At 36.7% G+C, this 16,292-nt stretch overlaps 1 long non-coding RNA gene across 1 annotated transcript; it reads right to left on the reverse strand.

Annotated features, from left to right (window-relative positions):
- Positions 1 to 789: 789 nt before the first annotated feature.
- LOC124255675 lies at positions 790 to 5,668 on the reverse strand. The gene is made up of 4 exons (XR_006892726.1): positions 5,658 to 5,668; positions 5,194 to 5,197; positions 1,069 to 1,074; positions 790 to 865 (listed from the first exon to the last, which is right to left on the reverse strand). It is a non-coding gene; the product is annotated as an uncharacterized LOC124255675 (long non-coding RNA).
- Positions 5,669 to 16,292: the final 10,624 nt, after the last annotated feature.

Genomic DNA, 16,292 nt, shown 5'->3' on the forward strand with positions numbered 1-16,292 from the left:
GTTGGAAATTTGTCATCTGTAATCGATGATGGATTTAGCAATGATGAGCACAGCTTATTACTGGCGCAAATCACAGAAACAGGTGATTATATACACAAATTACTTCACAAGTATAGAAAACAAAATTCAATCGAACAACGCCAACGTATGATATTGATTTACAACTTCTTTTATATTTACAATACGGCGTTTCTGGACTACTTCTTGCCCCTTCATCAGGTGAAGGAAAGAATATGGTTACGAGCAAAATATATAGAATGTACAGGAAGCCAGTGAGATATTACAGTTTGAGATGTACAGAGATCAAGGAGAGTGCAAGACGTGGCAAGAACATCTACAGTCCCTCCAGTCTTCAATAAGAATTAGCCCACCTCAAATCTACCTTCATCACCCTCAAAGGCTACCCGAGACACCTATTAGAAACCACCATCAAGAAGACCTTGTAACATCGAAATTAATGTCCTATCTGCTTAAACATGCTCTATGTTGGATCCATCAGTCATCACATCAGTAGACTACTAAAGAAGACTGCCAGCACTGCTTTCTCATCTGGCAAAACCCTAAAATCTTTATAGAAAGCCTGTGGTAAAGGAAGCAGCGAAACTACTCCTAACCCAAGAGGGTGTGTGTACAAATTGAAATGTACATGTGGCAGCACCTACATAGGTGAAACAGACAGGCCTGTATGTACTCGTATGAAAGAGCACAAAGCATCGGTGAAAAACGAATTCAGCGTTATCAAAACATGTGATCAGAAATCCCAGCCATAACGTCAATTGGGATGACACTGACATTTTGGCCGTCAACATCAGCAATTGGCGGAAGAGGAAATTGATGGAGGCCATCTGGATCCACCGCACCAAACCTGATTTCCGATCAACATTTGACCTTTCGGCCAAATATACAATTTTTGAAAAATGAATGCATGAAGGCACTAGATATATTGAAAGTTGTTTCTAACTCGAAGTGGGAGGGGACCAGAAGACCATCCTCCAACTGTGCAGGGCACTGATCTGTTCAAAACTCGATTATGGCTCCATCAACTGTGGTGGAGCCTGCAAAAGCAACCTTAAACTTCTTGATTCTATCAACCATTGAGGTCTAAGACTTTGTGTCGGATCTTTCAGAACCTATTGACGGTCCCTACGTCCGGTCCGATGAGCCACCTGTAAAACATCGCCGTATTAAACTATCTTTGCAATGTATCACAAATGTGTATTCTAATAAATCCAATCCTGCATACAACTGTATAATCCTCTTTGCGAGGAATTGCATAATACAAAATCCTCACTTCTTCCACCTCTTGGGTTACCTCCTTTCCGTCTACTGTTTCTTGGTAATTAGAAGGGCCACACCTCGACCTTACATTGACCACATTAAAGAGTCAGAATGAAATGAAATACAGTAAAGACAGGAATTTAATCAATTAAGAAATAATTATGATACATACAAAACTTTATTTACAGATGGATCCAAGGGGGGAGGGGCAGTGCCACTGTCATTGGGTCCAGAGGAATATATTCCAGATCAGATAACAGCTCAGTTTTCACAGCTGAAGCAAACGACATATTAAAAGCCTTAAAATATATTATTAAGCACCCTAAATATCAACAACATATCATCTCGGACTATCTTTCGTGCCTTCAGGCTATCTTTCTTGCACACATCCACTTTTAAACGAAATAATGCATATAATGATCTTGCTACTGGGCAATACGACATCGTCCTCTGTTGGTATTTCTGGTAATACAATGGCCGATCATGCTGCTAAGGCAGCACTCAACAAATCTGTAACACCACTTCTGATCCGATACAGTGAGTATAAACCTTATTAGGTATCAATACATTACATGCAATTAAACCAACCACCGGTTACACCGGTTTAGGTTATCAGTCGAAATTTGAAGAGATCATTATACGACGGTGGAATCCAGCTAGGGCCGAAGCAGGTAGTACTGTACTGTGGTACTGTAAGTCCCCATGGTCCATAGTATGGTGATCTATGGCAATCCATATTCTGGTTTTATGTTGTCTCATCATATCAAGTTAAAATGGTTAAGATTAAACCACTAGTTTTACATTTGTATCTTTGACATTCTAGTTGACAGGTTTTATAATTTACCGTTAATTATCATAAATCTATAACATGATTTAGTCACGATATGGCTGAAATACTGTCTATGTGACTTTACATTTTAACTCACTCACTCACCCACTAAGCGAAGATATATTGGCTATTCAAGATATTCCTTGTGATGCAAGAATCACGGTCAAGCATGTCCTGCTTGACTGTATTTAATTTTCCATCACAAGGGATCAATATTTCAAATCGGCATCAATGAAGGATGTTTTTAATAGTATAAATTCTACTTTAAGCACTGGCATTTAAAGGAAATTAATTTTTGATGAATGTAGAGCTAATTATTTTATAAATCGGTTGGGTATGATTATTTACAGGTCTTCTTTTGTAATTTAAGGCAAAAGAAGTGGGAAACTCAGGTAGGTACCAACAAATCACATGTAATTAAACCAACCATAGTTTAAACCAAGTTGGGTTGTCAGTCCAGATTCGAGGAGTTCATTATATGACGATGTCACATTGGCCCTATAAATGAATATTTGCTGAAAGGTGAGGGTCCTCCATTTTGTATTCCGTGTGATGCAAAAATCACGGTCAAGCATGTCCTGCTTGACTGTATTGATCTTCTTCATCACAAGGGATACATACTTCACATCATCATCAATGAAGGAACTTTTTAATAGTATTACTTCTAGTTTAATCATTAGCTTTTTAAAGGAATTTAATTAATACATTGCGATGTATATATGGATAAATGTTTTGTTAATCGGTAGGATATGGCTATTAAGTGAGATTGTTCGTGGCAGTGCCCTCGGCGGGGGCTGGAGTACCTCAAAATTATTGACCCCCTTAGAGGTCTCTCAAAGTAGTTTTATAGCTACCAGTTTTTAACGGTAGTATCTTTGTTATTGTCATGTCCAGATTGGTCGACAATTACTGACAGCTAAAGGGATGGTGCAAATCCAGCTAGGGTCCATGCAGGAAGCAAATGTACTGCAAGTCCCCATGGTCTGTAATATGGTGATCTACTTTTAGTTGTTTGCAATCTATAGCCTGTTTATATATTGTGTTGTACTGTATAGTTAAAATGTTTCAGATTTAATTACCAGTTTTACATTTATATCTGTGATATTCTACTTGCTTTTACTGTTCTTCGCCGACAGATTTTTTACAATTGCACTTTATTTATTATAAAATGATAACTTGTTTTAATCACGATATGGCTGAAATATTGCCATTGTGACTATAAATTGTAACTCACTCACCCACAACCAAAGCGACTCCAGTTTGACGTCCACCATCGTCCATCCAGGACCAGGGTCTACCAGTTACTGTGGCAGCACGTCTCCATCATGCCACAGCCTCCCTTCCATCATCGCCCCTACCCCATGGTGCCTAGTATGGTGTTCTACCTTCAGTCGTTGGCAAACTATAGCCTGTTTTACGTTGTATTGTCATATATAACTAAAATGTTTTATATTTCATTACTAGTTTTAAATTGAAATCTGTGATAAACTAGTTATTTTACTGTCCTTCGTTGAGTTTTATAATTTACCTGTATTTACTTTGAAATTATAACTTGTTTTTAGTCACGATATGGCTGAAATATTGCCGATGTGACTCACTCACTCACTCATCGTCCCTCCAATAGCATGGATGGGAGCTGGATTATCAGGATTGGCAATGTGTTCCACAATACTCTTTTGGCAGAGAGGCGGTGTACAGATATCACTAGAATACAAGAGTATTTCTGACGGGGTATGTTTGAGTCCTGACTTGAAAGAATCCAGTGAAGAAGAGATTGTGTGAGAGCAGGATCTATACAGGCAAGGGCTCTGTCGCCAAAGGGCTTCAGACTGAGTCTGGAAATTGGGAAACCTTGAAGTGTTTCGATGAGGCACGTATTCATCTACCCGGCTAAAAACCAAACTGGAATGGAGGCAGTTGTAAGTCAACAAATTTGAAATTGATCTGATACTTCATTGAAAGAGGTAACCTGTTAATGTATTTGGAGAGGAGAAATATGCGACTGCTTCCGGGTATAGGCGACAATTGAAGCACCTGTAATTGGACTTTTATGAAACGATTGATCTGTAGTCACACAATACATGTTACATCAGTTAAATCAATATTGCCCCGACATCATCACAATCAATTCAATGGCGGTCTATCCTCAAATATTGTTCCTTTGTATAAAAATACTCACAAAAACAAGTTAATGTTTAGTCGCCTTAACAACAGCATATGTTGGCAGATATTACACTTGCATTCCCTAATACTCTCATTTTCATTGTAAAGACATAATCATGTCATGACAGTTTCACAAAGACAAAGCCTAAGAAAGTTTGGCTTCAATGACAAATACAATACATATTGTCAGGATTAACTCCCTCATTATGGTGAATTGCTCCCTGTAAGGTATTCCAAACACAGAGAGACTCCGATATGTCATGATGCATTAGCGAAGGACTCCCTATCCTGTGTCCTCAAAAGAGTGTTCAATATTTAAATGGGTATGATCTAACAGCGTCTAAATTGGAGAAAAGATCTATTACTTCTGTAAATACTTCTCTTTCAAATTCGTTGCTTAGCTGTTGAGCGTGTGCGTTTTTAGGTCGATACTCCATGTAAGTGTTGAATCGCAATGACAAACCTAATGTAGTTTGTTATATAGACTAGCAATGGTTTGTTTACAAAGAGGTACAAAGAGGTTCTCCATAATTGAACTGAAGTAATTAGCAAATACATGCTCCTGTGGATATGTACATTGACCGCATCACTCCGCCAATCAATAGGTAATTACCGTATTGCGTTGGAATGATGCAGAGTATTTCGAATACCATATACTGAGTGGTTAGTGGCTCATTTGGGTGCTGGAGATTAGGTGCCTGATACCCAAACCATATTCAGTTAATTAGTTTGGCATTTTGATTCTTATCAGGGAAAATGATCCGAATATCGATCTATAAAAGAACATGCTCTGTACAGCAAAGCAAAGAATTTGAAAATGAACTATTTACAGTAATTATAGATTTAGTCTGCACTTTATACGCCATAGACTCATTCTCGCTTATATCCAGGGACATAGCGAACACGTTCTCTGTTGAGGATACATCACTATAAGTCCTGCGCGATGACGAGGCAGTATATTATGACAATCTTTGTTATTATTATTATTGAAGCCGGAATTTCTCATGGTAAGTTCTTCTCTTTAGACTACCTAAATATTGATTTCTTATAGAAATTGCATATATCAGGTGTCCAAATCTGACAATTAGGGTTCTTTTGTTATTGTAATACAAAATGACGTTATATAGGGGATTACCTGCCGTTGAATTTCTTGTATTCAGAAGATGTTATTTTTGTCAGAACACTTTCTACATTTGGAATGATTTTAATCATTTGGGGATATTTTTTATAAAAGCACGACCATAATTTGGGTTGATGATGTTGCTAAACTTTAAAATTCGTGACGTTTGTTTGTTATTTTGTGTGTGAAAAATTAGAGCAAAATTTAGGGATTTTGACTTACTTTTGATTAGAAGCCTTCGCATTGACCTTTTTATTATTGTTACACAGACGCGTCAGAAGTTGATTTGAGACTGGGGGACACAAAACGTTAATATTTGTATTTTATTTCATCTTTGCTGATCAGTCTATACTTAAACTATCAATGCGGGTGGCGCAGCAGAGGTCACGCACCAGTCAAGAATTCTTGGATATCATCCGGGTACTCACGGGATAAAAAGCAATAACCAGTCCACGGCAATTGCTCTAGACCTGTCCCCCTTTAAAAGTATAAACATTCGTGGAGTGTACGGTTTTCATGATAAATCTCATAGAGGAAAGTGTCTCCCGCGGTGATATTGCTGTAATATTGCTAAAAGCTGCGTAAAGCTACACTCACTCACTCTAAGAAGGAGACCGGAATAAGCATCTAGTGGGTCAATTATAGGGGGGCATTTTTAACTTATGGACGATGAAGGACGATTAAATCTGTGAGAGCTCATCAAAACCGTACTTAAATGGCAGCTTAAGACCTCTAATTAAAGTGACCGTTCACCGCGTATGAATACAACGAACTCGTTGACCATTGTTTGTAAATAAACATGTCGGACATCGGCAATTTCTCTCTCGGCAGCATCTTTGGTGTCTTTGAAGTGAAAAGCGAATGGTTTGAAGAAGAATTTTGTTATTGTACTTGCTCACAGTATAAACTGTATTTTTGTTATTCATGTATGCTACTTGTTACAAATGCAAGCATACTGGTTCCTGAAATACAGCATTTATGTTGTTGAAAATGTCTTATTTTGTTCATTTCACAACCTATCCCTCAACGGGACGATTCCAAGCGATTTCCAGGAATTAGGCCCCTTCGCGCCTTGTGTTCTTGCGTGCCAAACAGTTCAGTTTTAAAACGCTTATCAGTCGTGCTAAAATGAAGATAAAGCTACTCTGTTTTCAATTTTGCGGTCCTTTATCGTTGATTTAAGACCGCTAAATGTTTAATTTAGCGGTCTTAAATCAACGATAAAGGACCTCAAAATTGAAAAGAGAGTAGCTTATGTTCTAATTTATGTAAGTTAAATATTTGGGGTAAAAGATGGCTAATTAAGTACAATCCAGAAAAGACGAAAGCTGTCCTATTCTCGATGAAAAATGATATCAATATACCACATCTTTACTTTGATGGTGTTGAAATTAAAATTGTTGATAATTTAACCTTACCCACAATGGAACATGGGCTGGACATATTCAAAATATGATACAAAAAGTTTCACAAATGGTTACCTCCATGCGACTAGTAAAATATGTATTGTGTAGGGATACTCTTAATGAGATCTATACCATGTTTATTCGGCCGCATCTTGAATACGCATGTGAAATCTGGGACGGGTGTACTATTGAACAAATGAATAAGTTAGAACAGATTCAATTACACGCAGCGAGAATAGTTACTGGTTTACCAAAATATACATCACGTGAATTTCTTTATTTTGAAACTGTGGATACAAGCGTTAACGAAGATTCTTACTCTGATGATTTTTATTGTATGTTCCTCGTTAAGAAGACTTTTTATAATCCTTTGGCGAAGATTTTGTAATATAATACATTATATATTAACGCATGACTTATTCTAGTCACGATATGGTTGAAATATTGCCTATGTGATAATTTTAGCTCACGCACTCACTGTCCCAAATTGTCTCGACTCTCTAGTGTGGTGAGCATTTCAACCTTCATCCGGTTGCTTGCGATCTTATAGCTCATATTTTATATCGTTTCTTGTGTATAAACATTCTGATTTATGGATAGTTTTAAATGTAAATCTTCTAGTTCTTTTAATGTGTTTTGTCGACAGGCATTTATATATTGTCGAAGTTTGTTTTTATCAATAGTATAGCACCCCCTTATCCCCGGTCTTTGCAGCTAGGAGATCCGCTGCAATATAAGATCGTCCTTGTTGACACTCCATGGTTACCTCCATGCGACTAGTAAAATATGTATTGTGTAGGGATACTCTTAATGAGATCTATACCATGTTTATTCGGCCGCATCTTGAATACGCATGTGAAATCTGGGACGGGTGTACTATTGAACAAATGAATAAGTTAGAACAGATTCAATTACAAGCAGCGAGAATAGTTACTGGTTTACCAAAATATACATCACGTGAATTTCTTTATTTTGAAACTGGATGGGAAACATTGCAAGATCGTCATAAAAAACGAAAACTATATTTGATGTATAAATTTCAAAATGAAATGGCTCCTGCATACCTAAAAGAACTGCTTCCCTTAAATGTTGGTTCTAAATCAAAGTAAAATCGGAGCAGTTCTCTAAATATATCGATTCCTATTCCAAGACTTAAACATTCAAAAGAATCCTTCTTTCCATCTACAATATGCTCCTGGAACAATTTACAAACCACCGTTCGTAATCCAAAAAGTGTTTCAACTTTTAAATCATGTATAACTGATAACCATACATATACACCTCAGTATTATTCGTGTGGTAAAAGAAGATTAAGTATTATTCATACCAAGTAGCGTTATTCTGTTAGTTGTTTGAACTTTGATTTGTACAGAGTTGGATTGAAAACTGATGCTATTTGTATATGTGGTGATTTTATTGAGAACTCGTATTATTATATGTTTGAATGTCCATTGTACAAACAAGAAAGAGTTAACTTCATGTTATCAGTTAAGCGCATTTGTTCAACAGCAGGTATTTCAGTCGACCTTAACCGTTTGTTAGAAGGACGTGCAGACCTATCATCATGTGAAAATGCAAAAGTATTCAAGTTAGTGCAATCGTTCATTAGTGAGACAATACGATTTGCATAGCATATTGATATTATTCTGTATTAGCTCTATCTCTTTTTACTTATTCTACTTTCTTGTCCACTATCTGTCATCTTTATTTGCGGAAATCTAAATTACCTATGTACATATCAAGGAGAAGGTAGTTTAAGTTGGAGAACATGTTCCTAATCCTTTTCGTGAATAAAATATGTTTAAAACAAAAAATTGATCAGTGGATACAAGCGTTAACGAAGATTCTCACTCTGATGATTTGTATTGTATGTTCCTCGTTAAGAAGACTTTTTATAATCCTCTGACGAAAGATTTTGTAATATAATACATTATATATTAACGCATGACTTATTCTAGTCACGATATGGTTGAAATATTGCCTATGTGATAATTTTAGCTCACGCACTCACTGTCCACAATTGTCTCGACTCTCTAGTGTGGTGAGCATTTCAACCTTCATCCAGTTGCTTGCGATCTTATAGCTCATATTTTATATCGTTTCTTGTGTATAAACTTTCTGTTTTATGGATAGTTTTAAATGTAAATCTTCTAGTTCTTTTAATGTGTTTTGTCGACAGGCATTTATATATTGTCGAAGTTTGTTTTTATCAATAGTATAGCACCCCCTTATCCCCGGTCTTTGCAGCTTGGAGATCCGCTGCAATATAAGATCGTCCTTGTTAACACTCCATGGTGGGTGGGGAGAGGGGATGCCGAACCACATTCCTTACGACATGGCTTCCCAATAACTCAGTTCAAAACGAAGACATGTGGACTCTGACAATTCGTCGTCTGACGAGAGTACGCCAATTTGATCCAATTACTGCCCACGTTTTTCTACATCGAAGCTTGTGACAAGCAACCTTTGCTAATGAACCATTTGCAGTCTCAAAGGGTATTGCTGGTAAGAACATGCACGCAATAGAAAGGCAGCTACAACAATGAAAATGGCTTTAAGTTTCAAAATCCAAAACAAAGTGTATTCACTTTTATCGTAAATAAAAACCACACAAGGATCCAGACTTATCTTTTGATGGTACTCCCATCAAGGTAGTAGAAGAGGCCAAATTCCTGGGACTCATATTCGACCGTCACCTGACATTCTTACCACACAGAAAATATTTGAAAACCAAGTGCTTGAGGGCTCTGGACTTACTAAAAGTCGTTTCAAATACAGTTTGCAAATGTTTACATGCCTTAGATATTTATGTATCATACCGGTTTTTAGGGCTATGTATATGAACGGTTCATACATGTTCATGTGACCTGTGCTCAGGCAAGATGGCCATATGTTTCCAAGTTTTGAAATACTTGTTTCATGTTACTTCATTTTCACATATTTGGATACGTTTGAAATCAACGTTCATGTGACCTCATTAATCTTATCACCTAGCGGGTGTAGCAAAAAAAGCAGTATTATGCGAGCTAGCACGCCTTTTCATGTTGCATTTGCGCTTCCTACCAGTATCAGTTACGTCTTGTGTGCACTGTCTGTATCGGGGGATAAAAAAGCACAGTGGTAAACAAAGCGAGATCCCCTTTGTCCTCGCAGGTGTCCCTAGATATCCCGACAGAATAGTCCCATATTTCTGTTAGAGCACATGCAAATACCCCAAACTATCCGACTCGTAATTGCAATGTCTATGCAGCTCGAACTGCTGTGCAAACTGCAATTCTGGGAGTACATAATTGGAATATTATTGCAGAACACGTGACCCTTTTTAATAGCCTCATAGTGGTTAAACCATGTTATTACCCATTCCGCTCAGCTGTTACTGTAAATATAGTAACCCTGAATAAGCAGGACTAGCTTTTCCACAGGCCTTGTATCACCCGTCTCACTGATTCTCCTTTACAAGTAGCTCTATGTTCAAGTAATATACTTTCAAAGACTACCTATAGCGTTAAATTTGACATACAGGCTTGATCTAACTTCATACAGTAACACTGAGCTTGTCCTCATCTGTTTCAATAACGCAAAAATAAACGATAACAAACAATGTCACATCCAATGATTTAATTGTGCTACATATGAGACCTTTAAAGCCTGAATGCGGTGTTTTATGTCCGTAAGGCATAGTTGGAGGCATCTGATGGGGGATTCCGTTTACTGGGCATGCCATATGTTCTTTCAAGGAATGCAGGCCCGCCATGCCTTTTAGCAATCCGCCTTGAGTGTCCATCTAGACGTATGAAGTGGCGATCAACAAACTCTGATCGCCAAGGCAACGGTCTTAAAAGAAGATGTTTGGCTGTCTCGTTTTCATCTTCTTCCGAGAAGTCCTCCTTACTCGAGATATACTCAGTTGTTAGCAGGAATCTCTGTAATTTGGACACCTCGTCCGTTGGCATTTTCCCTTCGAACAGGTGGAGAGCCGTTCGCCTGCGGTTCCGTTTCTGCAAGAAAACCATGATATTATAATAATGCAGCTACGAGAGGTTACCATTTTTTATGCGTGACAAAAATATCTGTAATATCCCTATTTGTCATTTCAGATAAACCACTTCCGACAAATATACTTTACTACATCTGTCTTATTCTAATTTGCTCAAAGTGTTGGGGGTAGTGGTATCCAAACTTGGGTATGAAATGAAACAATAACGCAGAGGCACTAAAACATGATCCCAAGATTTGCAACAGTTATGGGACGTAACAAACGACAAGGCGCAACCGTGCAAAACTTAATCGACAATAATTCCGTGTCCCTTTTAAATAAGCACTGGTTTCATTAATATTGACCTAGTTTTAACCTCGAAGTGTCTTTTATGGAGGTACTATCAGAATCAGTAGTTCAATTAAAAAGCTCCTCATGTAATTTGTCGAAGTTTTGTTAAATGGATTCAAACAAACACAAAAACTGCATTCTAGTATACTAAAATGCAAATGCAGTCAACAAACATCATTGTTCTGTTGGTATATATTGCAACTTACGTTTGCTTTCCTCTGCTGTCTTTTTTTGCTTTTTCCTGCAGTCCTGCAACACCCCTTTCTCCTTCTTCTTAAAAGTCGACTTTAAGGAATGAAAGAAGGTCACGGCTGCCTCTGCAAATATGTTTTTGTATTTTCAATTATATCCATTGCTTATTTAAGGAAGTGAGTGAGTGAGTTTAGTGTTACGCCGCACTCAGCAATATTCCAGCTATATGGCGCTGGGCTATAAATAATCGAGTCTGGACCAGACAATCCCGTGATCAACAGTATGAGCATCGATCTGCGCAATTGGGAACCGATGACATGTGTCAACAAAGCCAGTGAACCTGACCACCCGAACTCGTTAGCCGCCTCTTACGACAAGCAGGGGTTACTGAAGGTTCATTCTAACCAGGACCTTCACGGGTAATTTAAGGAAGTAAACGTCACTTACATTTGGACCGTTGTGTGTTATCATTTTAGTGCACATTTGAATAACCATGGTTATAGATCATTAACAAATGTTTCATCAATTAATCAGTTATGGAAAGACATGTTCATTGTTTACATCAGTTGTGTTTGCAGCATTACTACTATCAATGCTTATTTCTTGTCAGGTCGTAAACGCACGTTTAAAATATTTGTCGTTGACATGCTGCTCCTCCCGGCTGTTGATACGTTGTTTCGCTCTTTTTGTTACTTCTCGGTTAATAGGATGATCAAATCTGAAAACAAAATGATTTTCTTATGGTCTATGTTTATAATGTTCTAATTATAACTTTATACGACATTATTAAACATATTTTAAAGCAATTGTACAGACTGAAGTATACAATTTTACCTCAGCGTAAAATCCCATTTGGTTGGTTCATCAGACTCGGCAAGTTCCCTTACTGCATAATGGACAGATGACTAAAGAATAAAGAATTTGTTTGTTAAATTTAAAAAAAAACATATAGCTCTCTCTCTCTCTCTCTCTCTCTCTCTCTCTCTCTCTCTCTCTCTCTCTCTCTCTCTCTCTCTCTCTCTCTCTCTCTCTCTCTCTCTCACACACACACACACATTAGTTTAGTTGCAGCATGGTATGCCATTTTACGCTGAACATTCGCTTTAAACACGTTTTATTCCAATCAAAATGAACGAAAATTGGCAAACAAGACTAAATAGCTTATATTAATGCCGCTTTAAAACACTACCAAAATGCGACGTAACATTAAGCGAAATAACGACAGTACCTCTACTGATAGTGGAACCATTCTTCCTCTGCCTTGGGCCTGCTAGTCTGCATAGGTCGTCCACATTCACTTTCACTGCTATTTCTCGCTCGTTCAAATCTATAGAAGAAAGTAACATACCAAAAAGCTAGAGAATACTATATGCATTTTCTAGAGATTTTTCAAAAGCGTTTGTTTTGGTGAATAGGGCAAAATTATTAGGGCTGCGCAATATAACTGTTTTACCGGTATTTACCGGTTCAGACATGAAAACGATACGTATTGCGATACGCTGATCAAAAAACGGTATTTTGACATGCATTCGGAAAACTTCTTAACACTCGGAAATCTTCGGATATTTCCGTTTTTTGAATTGTTCCTTTCCCTGTTTCATTAGTGCCAAATGTTACTTACATATTTATTTTGTAAAGATTAAAAGTTTTTATAAAAGGTAATCAATCATAGTGATTTTATTGTGTTTTTGCTTTATAATCAAACATTAACTCGATTTTAAGTAGTTTTTGTTAAAAAAATAATCCTTGCAATATATTGCAATACATATCGCAATATATGCTTCCGCATCGCAATATATCGCAATATGAAAATTCTCTGCAATACCCACCCCTAAAAATTGTATGGTCTGTATTAAATGAGAAGGGCGTTTTTATAGATGATTTGGCTAGTGAAATTGAGTCTTCTTGCTATCCTGGTATACAGATGCATCCAGAACTAACACAAGTATTTCTTCTGCTGTTCGCTGATGACATAGTACTACCTATGGCCTACAAAAGCGTATTGATGTTTTGGAAAAGTATTGTATTGAGTATGACCTTTACAGAACAGAACAGAACAGAACAGAATTTTATTTCAGTAACAGGCCTCCGGCCCAAAATACATGTACATAAATTGATGATAAGTAGAGCACATATATATTTCATTTAGATTTGTGTTTCTTGTCAACAAAGTATAAAAATAGACATACATCCTTGATAATATTAACATTTTCACTCTGTAATATTGATATAAAATTAATAATTGATGGACATTTACTAAAATATTTTGATATGTACTTATTTCTGATACGAGAATATGCATCACAGATATAAAACACATGCCATTCATCTTCAACAACAAAGATACCATTTAATTTACAAAACAGGCAATGCCTTTCATTATATGCAACATCAGTGTATCTGCCCATTTCAACTGCTCGTTTAAAATTACAGCACCGAAATCGGGCATATATAGTTTTTAAATATTGAGTATGACCTTTACGTTAATCTAGATACATCCAAAATGGTTGTCTTTAGAAATGGAGGTAAGCTTTCTAAATATGAAAAGTGGTTTTTGAGTGGTATGAGAATAGATTGTGTCCCATGGTATAAGTATTTGGGTGGTTTTTTTTCTCAAAGCTTGTCGTGGCATAAACATTTTGATACTTCCATTCTACAATCTAAAAAGGCCCTCTATAGTCATTAGGTCACCATCGAAGTAAAAACCTATTCGCGGTGACATCATTTTCAGGATTTTTTGTTCAAAAGTGTTACCAATTCTACTCTATGGTGCTGAAGTCTGGGGGGTGGATTGTAAGATTAGTTCACCAATTGAGAAAGTTCAAACTTTGTCTTGTAAATATCTGCTTAGTGCTAAAATATCTCTCCCAAATTACATCCTTCGGGGTGAGTGTGGCAGATATCCTGTCTATGCTTATGCTTACAAACGTTGTATTAAATATTGGTATAAATTGTTGAAGATGCCAGTATCTCGTCTGTCCAGACAGTGCTATAACTTATTATTGTTAGATGCGAGCCGTGGTAAAACAAATTGGGTGTCAAAAGTTATTGCTTTACAATATGTGATTTGGATATGTATGGGAAGGACAGTACATTAGTTGTTTAAATTCCTTCCTGTCTGAATTTATGATCAGAGCTCAATACATCCCATCAAGAATGGCATAACTCGTCATCATCAAGTCCTAAAACTTACTCATTTTCTGTTTTCAAGTGTAATCTATCTATGGAACCATATCTTAGTGTCATTAACATTAGTATGCTCTTGGACAGTTTCGTTGTGTTCCCATCAATTAAATATTGAGACAGGTAGATACACAAATAAGCCTAGATATCACATGTTATGCAACATGTGTGATAATGGATATTATATTGAAAACAAGTATCATTTCCTTGTACTGTGTACTGCATACAGTTCTTAATATATCCCTGCCAAGTTTTATACATACACTTCTTTGTCAAATTTCAATATATTGATTACCTAAAACAATTGTCATCAGAAATGTAGCAATGTTTCTTTGTTATGCTGCAAAGCACCGTAAATCAAATATGGCTGCAAATATATAATATTTGTATGTAAGTTTTCTTCGAAAATATGTACGTAAATGTTAATATTTCATCACTTAAATCTTTGGCTATCTCGAGCCCTAATTGATACAGGCAAAGCCGACAGTCTGTGTTCCAACTTGACTATGAATAAGGCTGAATTATAAAACATTAGGATGAATACTTGTCATTATATATCCAATTAAACATAGCGTTTGTGATTTTAGAAGAGTGAGTGAGTGAGTGAGTTAATATTTAACGTCACATCGGCAATATTTCAGCCATATCGTGACGAGAACATTTTACATTGTAATGGAATATGTATATACTATAAAACCTGTCATCGAAGGACAGTAAAGCAACTAGAGTATCACAGATATATATTTGTAAAACTAGTAATTGAATCTAAAACATTTTAACCATAGGGGACAACACAATCTAAAAATTGGCTATAGATCGCTAACAACTGAAGGTAGATCACCATACTAGGGACCATGGGGACTTACAGTACATTTGCTTCCTGCATGGGCCCTAGCTGGATTTATATCATCCCCTCAGCCGTTAGCAATTAAGACATATCTAGCCATACATTAAAATTACAAATATTCTACGATTAAAAAACGGAAAGTTGAAATTTACTTTGAATGTTTTGGGACTTACGTACCCTCTCAGGAGGACAATAATTTTACAGTACTTTAACCCCCCTCGAGGATACAGCCACTTACAATCTATGTTACTAATTCAAACTTCCAATCATAAAATATTTAGCTATTTACAAATCTGTTAACAGAGTTAATTCTTTTAAAAAAGCAATAATTAAATGAGGACTTATATTAGTAAAAAGATCCTTCATAGTTCGGGATTTGAAATAGATATCCCTTGTGATGGAGTACTCAACACAGTCAAGCAAGACATGCTTGACCGTGATTCGTTCATCACAAGGGATACAAAACGGAGGATCCTCACCTTTTATTAGGTACTCATGCGTATATCTAGTGTGGCCAATACGACATCGTCGCATAATGACCTCTTCAAATCTGGACTGACAACCCAAGTAAGTGTAACCGATATAGGGTTTTATTTCATGTAATTTATTGATACCTACTTGGGTGTCCCACTTCTTTTGCATCAGATCACGGATATAAGATCCTATAGCAGCTTTGTAATCAGAGTATGGGATCAGAAGTGGTGTCGCAGATTTGTTGAGTGCTGCCTTAGCAGCAATATCAGCCATTGTGTTCCCAGAAATGCCAACGTGGCTGGGTAACCAACAAAAGACGATGTCGCATTGGCCAGTAGCAAGTTCATTGTACAATTCAATAATTTCTAATAAAAGTGGATGTTTGCAAGAAAGATTTTTAATAGCCTGAAGACACGAAAGAGAATCTGAAAAGATGATACATTGTTTATATTTACGGTGTTTATTAATATATT

Source organism: Haliotis rubra, unplaced genomic scaffold, assembly GCF_003918875.1.
Source record: "Haliotis rubra isolate DU_JTF1 unplaced genomic scaffold, ASM391887v1 Scf605, whole genome shotgun sequence".
Taxonomy (NCBI): domain Eukaryota; kingdom Metazoa; phylum Mollusca; class Gastropoda; order Lepetellida; family Haliotidae; genus Haliotis; species Haliotis rubra.